Below are 15,263 nucleotides of genomic sequence, written 5' to 3'. Positions count from 1 at the left end.
TAATGCCATTAAGATCTTAAATACAATATTTTATATAGAGATTTATAATCACAAGTATATATTTACTGGTGTGAATATAATATCTATCCCATATCTGACATAGCTCTGATAATAATTTTCTATTTTATCTAAAGACACAATGTGAAGGGGAAAGATGTATGTTGTTCCTCTCTTACCCAGATTTTCCAAGGCTAGAATTCTACATTTATCATAAAACACTTCCCATTAGAAATATCAGTCATAGTGTCAACCACTGTTCCGTAAGTCCTAGCATTTCACTGACCAGAGTTTCAAAGGTCATTTCCAAAAGTGTTCTAGTTGGACTCAAGAGTCCTATATTTCTCTGATTAAAAGAGACTCATAGTGATAGATCCTATCTGACTATATATATATATATATATATATATATATATATATATATATGTATTTTCTCATAACAAAATGAATAGTTTTCTATTTTAGAAGGTTTATAATTGACTGAAAGGGGAAAATCAGTAAACACAAAGAAGCCCTGGGCATACGTTTGGATTCAGATAGGCACTATTTTACTAAAATAAAATACATCTTAAGGAATTTACATTTAAGAATTAGGAGTTTAGGCAAATTATACTGAAAAAGTACTGTACATAAAGAAGTTTCAAAACAGTGAAATGAGAACCTGGAGAATCTCTTTCTCTAAAGATCATTTGTGAGATAAAGTTTAACCCTGTAGAAACTAATAATCTTGAGTTTTAAGGTACATATTGATAAAATAAAAGCACATTTTATATTTCTGCATATAATGCAGAAAATTGAACTCAACCGACATCAGGTATATCTTTATGTTTGGGTAACTTATTTATTTTTTATGTTTGCATAATTTAAAAATGCTTTTTACTATATGAAATATATACACTTTCTAATTATTTTTGGAGAAAAGTTTGAAGAATGATTTTTGTGGACTACAACCATTCCTAATTCCAAGCCTTCTTCACTTCTCTCCCCTAGAGTAAGGGTTTCAAGAACACTTTTTCGAACTAGAAAAATATTTTTCTTCTTGTAGTTTTTGGGAAAAAGAATGTATTGCGAACGTCTTATTTACATTTATGGGAGGATGAGTTGACTAATTGGATGTGTTAGTGCGAAACTGCTCTGATTTAAAGTTTTAGATCATGCAATTAAAGTAATTTTCAAACATTAAAAATGATAGCAACTCCTTCCATTTATGGCACCACAAAGTAGCAAAGTTAGACAAATCATTCCCTGCATACATAGCTCATTGGTAGTATAATAATAATGACTAAGAATTCATGAATAAGAAATATTTGTTATTATAATTTCCAATGTTTAGATGTCATCACTAGTTAATTCATTTATAAACTAGTGTTTTACTGAGCACCTACCAAATTCCAGCCATCTATCAGGAGGAAAAAACAACAACAACATCAAATACAAATCATACAATGCCTGCCTTCATAGAGATTTAAGTCTAAAGAGAGAAGCTGACACTAATCAAATCATATTAATGGATATGTAGTTACAGCTATGATAAGTGTCATATATTAGAAGTAAATGACCCCATTAAAGTGGGGGACCCTGCGGGGTCAGTTTATTGAAAAAAAGTTATTTTGGCTGAGGATAAAAGGCAAATAGGAATTAGCTAGGCAAAGATGGCAGATGGGGGAAGGATATCTATGTCCGTGACAGGTAGGCACATTTACAAAGGGTCTGTGTGAAGAAGAAACATGGATGGTAGATGGAGAGCAGTCGTTTTGCTGGAAATCCTATTATTAGAGTATAACACAAGAGTGAAGATGGGAAACAGGAAGCTGGGTGATAGTCACAGTAAAAGACATAACTGAGATATCTTTAGGATCAGCTACATAATCTGTGGGTCGCAATGTGAAATGAAAATGCGGGGTACTTTGGTCAAAAAATAAAGTTCTCTTGAAGATATTAAACATAAAGCAACTTGCTTTAGAAATGTGGCATAACTTATAAAATGTAAAAGTAATGGTGATATATGAGTCACAGCATAAACTTGCAAATTGCAAAAAATATATTTTTGGTGTCAGTTTTATATAATACATGAAATAATGCCTTATTAAAGTTCTATCTTGCTTGCTCTAAGATTTTTCTCACATTTCTGTAAATTTTCTTACTGGAATTTGTTTTAAGCAACTTCATTTTCAATTGATGTAACTGGCATCAGTTGGAATGTAAAATCACAAATATTTTTCAATAATTTTTGATTTTGGAAAGGATCTTTTTCTGCTGACATAACTGTTACTGAACGGTAAAGAGTAGTTTATAGGATGTGACAACACTAGAATACAATCTGATAAATTATGTTGAAATACAAATTTTAGAACATCTAGCGCTGGTAATTCCACAGAACGATTTTTTTTCTAGAAGATTTAACTCTTCATACAAATCCAGACGTGTAAGTCTGAATTAAATTTTAAAAGTACATTTAAACAATGGAACTACAATGTTCTTCTGACATACTCTGTAACTTCTGAGGCCTTACAAGAAACTGAAAGTGCCTTAATGACTTGCGTATAATCCAAAATGCCTATTTATGCATTCTATCGCCTTTTCTTCAATTACAAGGAAACACTCATTAATAATTGGCTCACCTGGAGCTTCTTCTAAAAATGGTGTTCTTTTCCATTGAGTGGAAAAAAATCTTTAAATTTAATTTCTGTTTCTAAGCCTCTGGATATTCGCAATGCAATGCTGGACAAATTTAAAAAAACCGTGTACGCTAAACTCTTTGAAGAATGTGAATAACTTTGTGTGGTGCCTCATTGCGATGCTCACGCGCAGGCTTTTATTTTATGTCTTTACTGACAAAGTTTACTGCCTGAACCCTGGCAGTTCCTGTCTTGGTGCTCAGGTTGAAGAATTACTATTTCTGCACACGTCACAGAGATCACATGCACAGACGCTGGGGACAGTTGGGCAAGTGGCCCCTTCACATTAGATCCCAGCACTGGCCACTTTCTGAGTCCCTTGTTCTCCTGAGACACTTGCAGCCAGCCACGGAAGCTTCTGGGCTGTTGTGAACTTCAGGGCCACCAGTCTGCGCCCAGGTCCTGATGGGCCCACCTTCTCAGGGCCTCACCACTCCTGTCACGAGACACATGGTCCTGGTACATGGTACCGACTCCTGCGCGTGGACGCTGTCTTTTTGGTGAAGGGGCCTGAGCCTGTTTGCACGTGGGCTGCTGGGGTGGCGTCATAAGCAGGTGCACGTGCTACCCCCCAGCATATCCCCTCTGCTCACAAGCATGCTCCGCGGTCCCATCGGACTGCACCGACAAAGCACAACTTCAGAGACAAGAGGACTAAGAACTTCAAGACAGTGCCATCAAGGTGATATGCCAAAATGGGGCGTTTCTCAGCACAGGGTCCTGTGTCACTGAGCCACACACCGATGAAGCCAGTCCTGGATGACACGTTAAGGAACCTATTCTTTTTGCCGACAGAAAATGGGAAGCATTGAAAGTAGGAGGCAGAGGCAATGGTATAAAGACATAGCAGTATCTGTAGGGTGAAAAAATAGATTACACACAGAAAGAACTAGCTTCAAGGACAGTCGACTTTTTATCCAAAAGAAGGGGAGACATGATTATCTGAGCTTAGTTCCCCATGAGTACTCTGTGTAGGTAAGGGGGTGCTTGGGCAAGGAATCTTTTAACTACTGTATCCTCTCGCCACACCGCACGCAGACCTGTCCTAATCCTGTGTGGGCGGCTCCGCAAGACCCTCAAGGCTGCTGATTGCTTCCCTCAAGCGTTCTTTTCTACAACCACGCATAGCTCCGGGCTCAGAACTCGAAGTGGATACCCCACAGAGACAAAAATCACACTCGTGGAGAATGGAAGAGTGGTTCTTGTGCGGCAGAAATATACAGAATCTTCGATGCTATTTTAGGAAAAGAACAAGGACTGTGCCTTAGTTCATTAACGAGTCCTCCTGTGCAAACACTTAAACTCTTAAGAAACGGTAATAGCAGAGATTTTTTTTTTTTTTCAAACTATTCAAATCAGTCTCAGGGAGCAGAGGAATGTATATACACGTATCTACTCTACTCCTTTCCTGGACGTCCATATATACTGGTAGAGTAGGTGTAATAACGTGAAGCTCGTGATTAATACGGAAGCATTTCTTGGTTTTTATGGATAAGTGACATCATTAGGGCCTGAAGTATAACAAATTAGAAAGGAAAGAAGTCAACTCTGCTAAATACTATCATTTGTGAAACTTTGAAACTTTTTAAACTCTTTCTCTTAAAATAGAGATAGCTGTTCCTTTTCATTCAGTATCATTTCATTCTTCTCGCAAATTCCTTAGGTATTTGTAGAAATTCTAGTCTAGTAATTTAAACGTTTTAGCATGCATCACAGCTTCTCAGAGAACATGTTAAAAATGCGAATTCCTTGACTCCTACCAGAAATACTAATTCTGGAGGCCTGTGAAGGAAATGGAGAATATGGATATTTAACAGGCCATTTTAAAAGCTGATTTTGATGTACTTAGTCAAGGGACCACACTTTGAGAAATACTGCCTCAGGTTTTGAAATTTGAATCTGAAATTTCTATAAAAAAAAAAAAATCCAAGTTATGTAAATATATGGTCAGAAACTCCCTAATGCTTTAGATCCAGCAAAAAGTCCTATCGAGTAAAATGTCATTGGTTGGTAATGCTTCAAAAATAAATACACAAAAATGTACTTTGGAGGTTATTTAACTATAATTAATTCCATATACCGTAACTGCTTTCAGAGTTTCACAGTACATTTTAGCATATTAAAAGCTCAGGGAAATTCTGGATTAAAGAAACTTCTTAAAGTGTATTTAATCTAAGTTTCCTATGCTTACTAGATATGAAAGAGTTTTAATCCAGGTAATACCCCTTATTACACCTTGGGAGATAAGAGGCGTGCCTGGGTGGCTCAGTCAATGAAGAGTCGGACTCTTGATTTCTTCAGCTCAGGCCATGATCTTAGGGTCATGATATCAAGTCCCAAGTTGGGCTCTGCACTCAGTGGGGAGTCTGCTCGAGATTCTCTCTTTCTCCCTCTGCTCTTCACCCCGCTCACACACACGCATGATTGTGCACGCGTTCTCTCTCTCTCTCCCAAATAAATAAATAAATAAATATTTCAAAAGGAACTATATTTTGGGATATAAGAGATCCCAAAAAACGATGTTTGAAATTATGACTGTCATGGTGGAAGAGGATTAACACACATTTGTATACACATACATATGTGCTTATCTGTGTGTGTTTATTTAGCACACATACACATATAGAAACACAAGCTCATGAGACAGTCATGTTAACAGGAACTCTAATTCTGGAATAATTATTAATTTTGTAATATAAGAAAGCTACTTATATTGTTATGTTAAAAAGACTCCCTTTTCTGTTAAAGATACATTGTGAAATATTTACACATAAAATTATGGTGTCTGTGATCTGCCTCGAGATATTTGGGATGGATGTTGAGGAAGTAGTAGGTGAGGGTATGGATGAAACAAAGTTGAGTATGAGCTGATAATAACAACCCTGACTGATGGGTACATGGGAGTTGCTTATACTATTTTTCCTACTTTCCTGTTATTCTCAATAATAATAAATGAAAAAAACAGAAAATGATGAGATTATTAAATATATAGAAAATAAGGAGGCACCTTTCCCATTCAGTTTCTAAAGTGATGAGGATATATCACTTTTTTAAGATTATTCTATATATGAATGACATTCATGAAGAGTTCATAAAACTACAGAATTTTAATGTTTCCATTTTCAATCTATTTTAGTGATATACAAATCATGTAAAAATAGTTTGACCTAACAATCCTATTCCTGGGGGTGGTTCAGTGGTTACGCATCTGCCTTTGGCTCAGGTCATGATCCCAGTGTCCTGTGATCGACCCCCATTTCTGGCACCCTGCTCAGTGGTGAGTCTGCTTCTCCCTCTGCCCCAGTCCTGCTTGTGCTCTCTCGCACACTCTCTCTCTAACAAATAAATAAAATCTTTAAACAAATTATTTTTTAAAAATCCTATTCTTAAATAGTAGAAAGAAAGGTTTAATAAGATATATAATGCTTTTGATGAACAGCCTTACTCAAATACACATGGTCATAATAGCCAAAGATGCTTCCAGAACACATCTTTAGTTTTGAGTACCTCAGGACACATGAGAACTGATATTAAAACTTCTGTCAGAATTGTTTAGCATGATTTCTTTAAACACAAATGAGACTTGATCCTTGTATCAATGGCCAATCACACTATTACATATTTTGATCCCTAACAACAGTTTTAGAAACTAGGGGATAGCAATGCAATGTGTAACTGGCCTTTCCTGACCATCCAGAACATATTCTTTTTGGTCCCTTTTTATTTATTTGTTTCTTTTGTACCTTCAACTCAGTTGAAACCTTCACCTGTGAGTAATAATCTTTCAGTGTCATTGTTCACAATAATAATTTTCAGGTATTTCTGAAGTTACCAACTTCTCTCAAACAATGGACAAAACAGAAAAAAAAAATCACCAACCCTTTCTTATTCTGTACAAACATGGGGTTCTGCCTTCATTTGTCTATGGCATTATAGAAAACGTTGCTAAGATACCAATATAAAGAAAACTAGTGTATAAATAGCACTTCAAACAGGTGACAAAATTCTCTGATATTTTCTCTCACTAGTTAATTTTTGAAGACTACAAATAAATACTTTCAATTTGGTCCTCTTCCTAATTCCTCAGTATCTCAGTTTAATGTACGTGTTTACATACTAGCCCTTTCCATGGTTGTTAATTTCTTCTCCCATGTACACGCTTCAATCTGAGATCATAGTTTTTCTAACTATAGGAATGTCATCAGGATCATCAGCATTTCCTTAAGCGTGGACTTGATAGTGATGGAATCTCAGAGATTTTGTCTGTGTGAAAACATCTCTACTTTGTATTCATTCAGGAGGACATTTTTGCTGGAAAGAGAATTCTTATCACTATTGTCTTTTGGCCCATTAAAAAAGCCATTCCACAGTCTTTTGGATTTTCTATTTCCGTTGCTATCACAACTGCCAGTCTTATTGCTGTTCTTTTGGAGATAATGTATCTTTTTTATCAGGACAGTTTTTCTTTTCTTTTCTTCTTTTGGTTTCACTACTATGTGCTTATTTAAACTTTCCTTTGTGTTTATCCTCATTAGGGGTCATAGAATTTCCTGAATAGGATGGCTGCTGTCATTTTCAGTTGTTTTTGTTTGTTTTTTAAATCTCTGGCAAATATTTCTTCAAAAACTGCTCATCCCTCATTTTCTTTCTCTCCTCTCCACTCCTTCTGAAACTACAATTTCACCTATGTTGGAACTATTCATATCCAATATACTCCTTAAGAAGTTCTTTTTTTTTTTTTTGGTCTTCCTCATTGCATTTGCTCTCCATGTTACAGTCTGGATATTTTCTATTCACACATCCTCCATTTTACTAATTCTTTTCTCTGTCATATCTAATCTGGTATTAAAAATCAATCTATACTGTTCTTAATTTAGCTTTTGTATTTTTCAGTTACAGACTTCCAGTTGATTCTTCTTAATTGCAGTAGGGTTGACACACAGTAGTATATTTGTTTCAGGTGCACAACATAGTAATTCCACAATTCTATGCATTACTCAATGCTCACCACAATAAATGCAGTCACCAGGTGTCACTGCACAATGTTATTACAATATTACTGACTATATCCTCTATTCTGTACTTTTCGTTTTCATGACTTACTGGTTTTATAACTGGAAGTTTGTACCTCTTAGACCTCTTCACCTATTTTGTCCATTTCTCTGTCTGCCTCCTCTCCGGTTTGTTCTCTGTATTTATGAGTCGGTTTCTGTTTGTTCCTTTGTTTTATTTTTTAGATTCCACACATAAGTGAAATCATATGATATTTGTTTTTCTCTAACAGATTTTTAATACATGCCATTTTCCTCCTGAAATTCGGTATCTTGTCATTTTTAACATGTTAATCACAATTATTTAAAAACCCCTGTCTAGTAACTTTCATATTCCTATCAGCTGTGACTTATTGCTAATGTCAGATGTTCTGGGTTTTGATCATTTGGTCCTGCTTCCAGCTTTTCCTGATAAAATTTTACTGAATACCAGCATTATGCATTGAAATTTGTTTTATTGTTATTGCTATTGTTATATTTTTATATATATATATATATATATATATATATATATATATATATATACACACACACACATATTTATACACACACATATATATATAGTTATATATAGTTATATTGTTATATTTTTTTCCAAGAAGATTTCCTTTTTAAATCAGGCAACTAAAAAGAGCAGAGTCCAGTCGGGAAATGGATACAAATGGAATCTGAATGTCAGTCATTTTAAGCAGTGGTCAATTTTGTTCTGTTTTCATTACCAGGATAAAGTGCTCTAGGTGTCTCCACTCAATCTCAAATTATGTAGTAGGCTTCATTTTATCTGGCTAATTCTGAGCCCCAATTGTTGTCTTCCTTGCACTATGAGGCTACCAAAATTTCTGCTTGAGGCATTTTCTGCTTTCTATTTTTTCTTTTCTTTTTTATTCCTAATTTGTAGTGCTTGGGAAGTGGCAAGTTTCTGGAGAAAAACACTGGGGAGTTCTGCTTTTCTTTTCGTTCTTTTCTTTTCTCCAGACTATTGTCCTTCATGTTGCAAACCCCTTGGTTACTGTCATAATTCCTTTGAACTGCTATTTTTATTTATTTTTAAAAGGTTTTAACAATATTTTTGGCTGATAATAGTCTGATAAAGCTGCTTCAACTAGTCAGGACAAAAGTTTCTCCAAATATTATTAATGTTTAATAACAGATTGTGTGTAAGGTTGAAAATATTTAGGCCATTTATCATTAGAATTTTAGATAATACCTTAACAGTATGATAACTGATAACAGTTGGAGAAAGAATTCAACAGAAGCAGAAATCCTTAACATAAAAATAACTAATTGTTTTTTCGATCTTTTATTCAAAACCACTCAATCAGTATCAAATCCTTACCTTCTTCCAGGTGTACACTAGTATGAATACTAAGCAAATGAAACAACACTGAACTGAGGAGCTATTAGAGGACTTCCATCATGAAGAGGCAAAAAAAAAAAAATCTCATTTACATTTTAATAGGAACATTCTAGTTTCTAGAAGGGAGGCATGATGGAATCAAGACAAATCATAAGGTTGTATGAGTGGGTATCTCAACCTCAACATTATCAACGTTTTGAGCCCGATAATTTTTCGTTGCCTTTCTGTATGGGTGGATTCAGAATAAGGTGAGGAGGCTGCCCTGTGCATTCCAAGATACTTAGTGGCATCCTTGGCCTCTTCCCACTAGATGTCAGTAGATCCTTCAGTTGTGACAACAAACATTATCTCCACACATTGCCAAAGGTCCCCTTGGAGGCAAAATCAACTTGGTGAAGCACCTCTGTGCTGCAGAAATGTACCGGGAAAGAGATGGTGGTGGATTAACTAAAGTTTTGTAAGTGCAGCAGTGAGAAGTAGTTAGATTATGTACATTTATTGATGCTGAGGGCCATCTGTTGGACAGTTGGAAATGGGGTTTGAAAGAAAGCAAGGAGTAAAAATGACTAAAAGGATTTGGCCTGGCTAATGTCACTACAGACTGTTATTAATATAGAGTGAGGGGAACCTGGGTGGCTCAGTTGGTTAAGCAGCTGCCTTCAGCTCAGGTCATAATCCCGGAGTCCCGGGATCGAGTCCCACATCAGGCTCCCAGCTCCATGGGGAGTCTGTTTCGCCCTCTGACCTTGTCCCCTCTCATCTTCTCTCTAACTCGTTCTCTCTGAAATGAATGAATAAGATCTTTAAAAAATATATAGAGGGAAAGACTGCAGTAGGAACAAGTCTTGGGAGTAAGAATTAGGAGGCCAATATTAGCATATAGTAAACTGGTAAGTGAAGATGGTAAACTGGTGAGGGGACCTGGGGAATGAGGCAGGTATTTGAATGGAGTATATCATTTTGGAATTAGCTTGTGTATGGTATTTAACATGACGAAACTAAATAAGACACTGAATGAGAGGGAGTAGATATGGCAGAGAACAAATTCAAGAACAAATCCCTGGCACACTCCAAATTTAGGAAATGGGTAAGATTAAAAGGAAACAGCAAAGTAAATGGAAAGGGAGTGACATAAGATGTAGAAGGAAAAGGAAAACCTGACACATGTAGCGTGCAGGCAGCCAAGTGGGGAATGTGTTTCAAGAAGGATGTGATCAATAGTCTGACAGGTTAAGTAAATGAAGATGGGGAACTAAGTGCTGGATTTCACAACATGGAGGTTACTAGTCACCTTGTTAAGAGCGGTGTTGATGGAATGGGAAGGGAAAAGCCTGGTCGTGTTGATTCAAAACAAAGTCGGCCAGAAGGAGTGGAAAAAGCAAGCTCACATAGACAACTTCTGAAGAGTTTTGATATAAAGGAGAATAGTCAACTATGGCAGTAGCTGGAAGGGAAGCAGGTCAGAAAAGGTCTTTTTTTTTAAATGATGAGAATAATAATATGAAAGTATTCTGGTGGGGATGGTGTGTTACACAAAATAAGAGAGAAGAAAGAGAGTGAGGTAGACTGAGACTAAGAGGCAGAGAGAGGAAATTGTCCCTGAACGTGAGATGGAATCATATCTAGACCACAAGTGGAAGACTTGAGTTCATGACCCGTTATCTACCAAACTGTGATTTATTGATTTCTTGATAAATTTTGTTCAGGTAAGAAATAACTAAAGTTTGGCTTTTTTGTAAATGTTAGTAGAGAAGAATAGTATCAGTATAAAATATAAGACATATAATATCCTGGTGAAGATAATTGATTAAACATGGTCTTTATTTTCAGTTTTTTACAAACATCTAATAAATGAAGCCAAAAGAAATTTTTCCAAAGTCCTAAATCCACCAAAACAGAGATCAAAAGGGGAGACAAAATTTGAGAAACTGGAACGAAATGAAATGATTTCTAACTGATCTACCATAAAGCTCAATCCTATGCTGGCTGTGAGGAAGGCAGAGAAGAAAATTCATTGAACATGTCAACTCCCCTTACAGACTTTATGAATAGGAAGCATTTTGGTCTCTGTAGTGTTTTCTCATTTCAGTAGAAGATTAGCAAATTATTCTCCTGAGAGAATACGAAATGGAGAGTCTTTGAACTGCTCCGTAGCAAGCATAGTTGAAGATGAGGGAATCTTAACTAAAAGCAGGGAAATTAACAAACATGTATATAGTAAGGACTGAGATCCATGTCTTGTATGTCATTTAGTTCTGAGGGTGCTGGCTGCTGGGCCTTTGCTCTCTGGGCAGGAAAGTGGGGTGAGAAATGGGAGATGCTTTTCCTAGGGATCTGATAAACCAAAGAGAAAATCCTAACCATAGTGTGTTTACATTTTCCAAGGATATATACTGGCCAGATCATCTTAGTGTGAAGTCCAGTATTAAATGCTCCCCTCACACATACACTTGATCAGAGCTTTCTGTAAGATTTTTAGTGCCCCATTCTTAAATATGAGCAGATAACTAAGATTCACAAAGTATCCTGGTATACCTCTTAATAAAGTGTAGGGATTAAAACAAAGAAAGAGAAGCAAGCAGTTGGGGATCACAGAGGTCATGCAGGAAAAATAAGCTAGATAAAAGAAAAACTATGAGCAATATTTTCAGAGAGAGAGAGAATGCAAGGTATTATATAAAGAACAGTCAGAAAATAAAAGGACTCCTAGACATTTTTTAAAAAATAGCAAAGTAAAAAATTCCCAGAGGTAGAAACAAAAAGATATACAATGGATTCTAGGAGAGAGAAACAAAAATATATACAGTTTATATACACATGTATAAAAACTGTATCTACTACCTAAATATAGAAATATATAAAATATAATAAACTATACACACAGATAGATACATACATATATACATATACATACACACAAACTAAAGTTTAGGAAATCTAGTTTGTTTGTTTTTTTTAATATTTTATTTATTTATTTGACAGGCAGCGATCACAAGTAGGCAGAGAGGCAGGCAGAGAGAGAGAGGGGGAAGCAGGCTCCCTGCTGAGCAGAAAGCCCAATGTGGGGCTCCATCCCAGGACCCTGGGATCATGACCCAGGCCGAAGGCAGAGGCTTTAACCCACTGAGCCACCCAGGCACCCCAGGAAATCTAATTTTTTCAACAGTTTAGGAAATACAATGTTTTCAGTAATAGGGATTATAGAGAAAGCAATGGAATAAATTATTAAATTACCCAGGAAGACATTCCAGGATAAAGTATGAGTTTTCAGGATGACAAAGTATACCAATTGCCCTGTAGAAAGGCTGAAAATAGATTTACACCATAGCACATCATCAGGCAATTGTGGAACGTTGGGAAAAAACAACTAAGACAAGCAGACAGACAGAAATGATGTCATAAACAACAGATCAGAAATCAAGATGGTTTCAGCTTTCAGAGCACAGTAACATCTCCATATTGCTAAGAATAATGATTTCTAATCTAGAATTCTGTTTCCAACTAAGCCATCAATCAAATGTAAGCATAGAATAAATACATTTTCAAACATGAAAGATCTCCAAAACATTGCATTCCTCTTGAATTCTTTCTCAAAAATCTATTGGAAGATGCAATTCTCCCTTTTTGAGAAAGGCATGATGTTTAGGCAGCTGGGCTCCCATACAGAAGGACAGGTTGATAGTGAAGGGGGACAACAGAGACAAAATTGAGGAATCAATCATCGTCAAGTCCACAGAAAATTAAGCAAACAAAATAAGAAAATTGCTAACTCTAGGGAAAGCAAATAGAGGAAAATCAAAGCTAGTCTCTGAAATAAACTCTTTACAGAGATAGCAAAACACAAAAAACAAAAAAACACAAGGAAATCAGTGTGATGGAGTCTTTAATTTCCTCCTCTAGCAAGCCAGAAATGGAGGGGTTTTTAATCTTTATAATATGTTTTTTCTCTTTGTACATATACTTGCATAAGGCTAGGATGTTTTCTATCCTCTTAGTCAAGTGCAATCTTTATCTGCTCAGACATGTATTTTACAGATTAAAATCTACATGCAGCACTTGGTATATTCCAATACAGGCAGAGTATAGTTTTTCATAATTTCAATTATGCATAAAGTAACCATGGCCAATATACTCCAGTTTACCTGCAGGTACCATTACCCATTTATCTTTCACCTCAGTATTGAAATGATGTGGAACAAATATGAAAAGACTACCAAAACCCCAGAGTAAAAGAAATAAACAAAGAACAGTCTAGAGAAAGTAATTGTCTAAACTGGAGTTGTCTAAATGAGAAAATATGTCTAAGTATCATGCAAGGTAACACTGAAAAATTCCCTAGCAAGTAATAATGTAAAATGTAAACACAGATCTTCTATATTAACAAGTAATCAAAACAGGGTCTGACATCTATTCAGAAAGAGCATGCACCATAGAATCTGCCTAATGAATTAGATATGCCAACTACTCAGTTTCAAAGCTGTTAACACATAACAGGCAGTGACTATTTATGGCATCATATTTATATCTCTTATAAACAGATAATGTTCACTCTGTCCTCCAACTATAACTCTGTGCTGGGCCCTAGTAAAACATCAGGCTGAAGAATTCTGTAGTTTTATAGGAAATGGAATGAGGAAATTTTATTTTGCCTGGCTACAGGATCTAGCAGAAAGATGATGTTTTCTTCTGAACATTTATGTTGGAGGTGAGGGAAGACAAAATGGAAAAAAAAAAATAAAAGGCAAGATGAGATGAGGCAAAGAAGATGAGAAGCAGGGTAAATTGTATTCCTCGGATTCCTCGTCTCTGTTTTGGCACCGCCCTCCTCCACGCCCATCCCTCACTTGGGCTTGAAAGAATTTGCTAGCTGCTTCCTTGAGTATTCAGGATCCATAAACTGAAAATAGAACTTGCACCTGAGGGTCTTGTACATCCTAATGATACACATTATCCCTAAAAAATGGCACTAGAACATAAGTGACCTCCGGGCCACTATAGAAATAGAAGGTTCAAGCAAAGGAGGAGTCTAACTGTGTCTTTTACCATTAGAATGGAGTCAAGGACATATTACTAAACTTCCAATTCCTAACCAAATATTCAGGGCACACATGCAGGCTGGGAAAGGAAACTGAAGACAAAAACACTGACAGTTCAAGACATTTTTTTACTGCACGGACTAAACCTGCTGTTGGTTAAAGTTTTGTTTCATTAATCTTTAATGAAAAGAGAAAGTAGATACTAGTGGTGTAAGCCAACTGAAAGAAGCCAGATACCAAAACATATATACTGTATGATGGCATTTGTATGAAATCAGTAACAGAAACAGAACAGTAACAGACAGTTAACAGTAACAGTAACAGAAAAGAATCCTAATAGTGGTTGCTTCTATAAGTCAGGTGGGAGCAGGAATTGAGGGATGACAAAGGGCCACAAGGGAAAGTTCTACAGGGTGATGTTAATGTTCTATATTTGGTAGAGTTTAGGATACACAGGTATATGCACTTGCCAAAATTCAGCAAACACTTAAGATTTGTGTATTTCATACCTGTAAAGTTCACCTCAAATGGAAAAGAGTATAAACAGATATTGAATTCTAATAAATGAAAAGCTGAACTATTTAGGAAATGTACTAGTTTTTGCAAGATACTCTGTTTTTATTTCCACTGGACTTGAAATAATGTCATGTGAAACCGAAAGTGTCTCAGGCCATTATTATTACATAAATTCAACTGGAAGATTAAAAAAAAAAAGGAAAAAAGTTCTGTCACTTACTAATACAAGAGCCATGGTCAAGTCATTTTAGCAATCTATGCCTCAGTTTCCCTTTGTGTAAAAGAGATAATGATTATTTGCTTTACAGTGTTGTGAGGGATCACTGAGATGATGGACATAAAGTACCTACCACAGTGCCTGGAACACAGTAAATATTTGCTTAATGGTGGTTAATAATAATAGTAATAAAGAATACAACACCAGTAATAGTAAAAACAAAGACAAAAATAAAAACAAAAAAACAAACAAAAAAACCTCTTCAAGGTCTTATGCTACTCAATAATAGAGCCAGTTAATTTAATTCCAAAGTCTGTGCTCTTCATGACTTTGAGGAGTGGTGTATCCTCATCTGTCTGGCTTCCTCCACTTAGCTTGAAAGACTAGCTATACGGTCCCTATTTTTATTAA

At 35.9% G+C, this 15,263-nt stretch overlaps 1 protein-coding gene across 4 annotated transcripts in view; it reads right to left on the bottom strand.

The window, feature by feature from the left end:
• The window catches only part of LOC111144105 (contactin 6), a 303,309-nt gene that overhangs the window by 26,344 nt on the left and 261,702 nt on the right, over positions 1-15,263 (bottom strand). The gene's annotated exons all lie outside the window — the stretch shown is intronic.

This window comes from Enhydra lutris, unplaced genomic scaffold, assembly GCF_002288905.1.
Source record: "Enhydra lutris kenyoni isolate GAN:26980312 unplaced genomic scaffold, ASM228890v2 scaffoldscaffold10, whole genome shotgun sequence".
Classification (NCBI taxonomy): Eukaryota; Metazoa; Chordata; class Mammalia; order Carnivora; family Mustelidae; genus Enhydra; species Enhydra lutris.
This window is presented reverse-complemented; position numbering and strand designations above follow the sequence as displayed.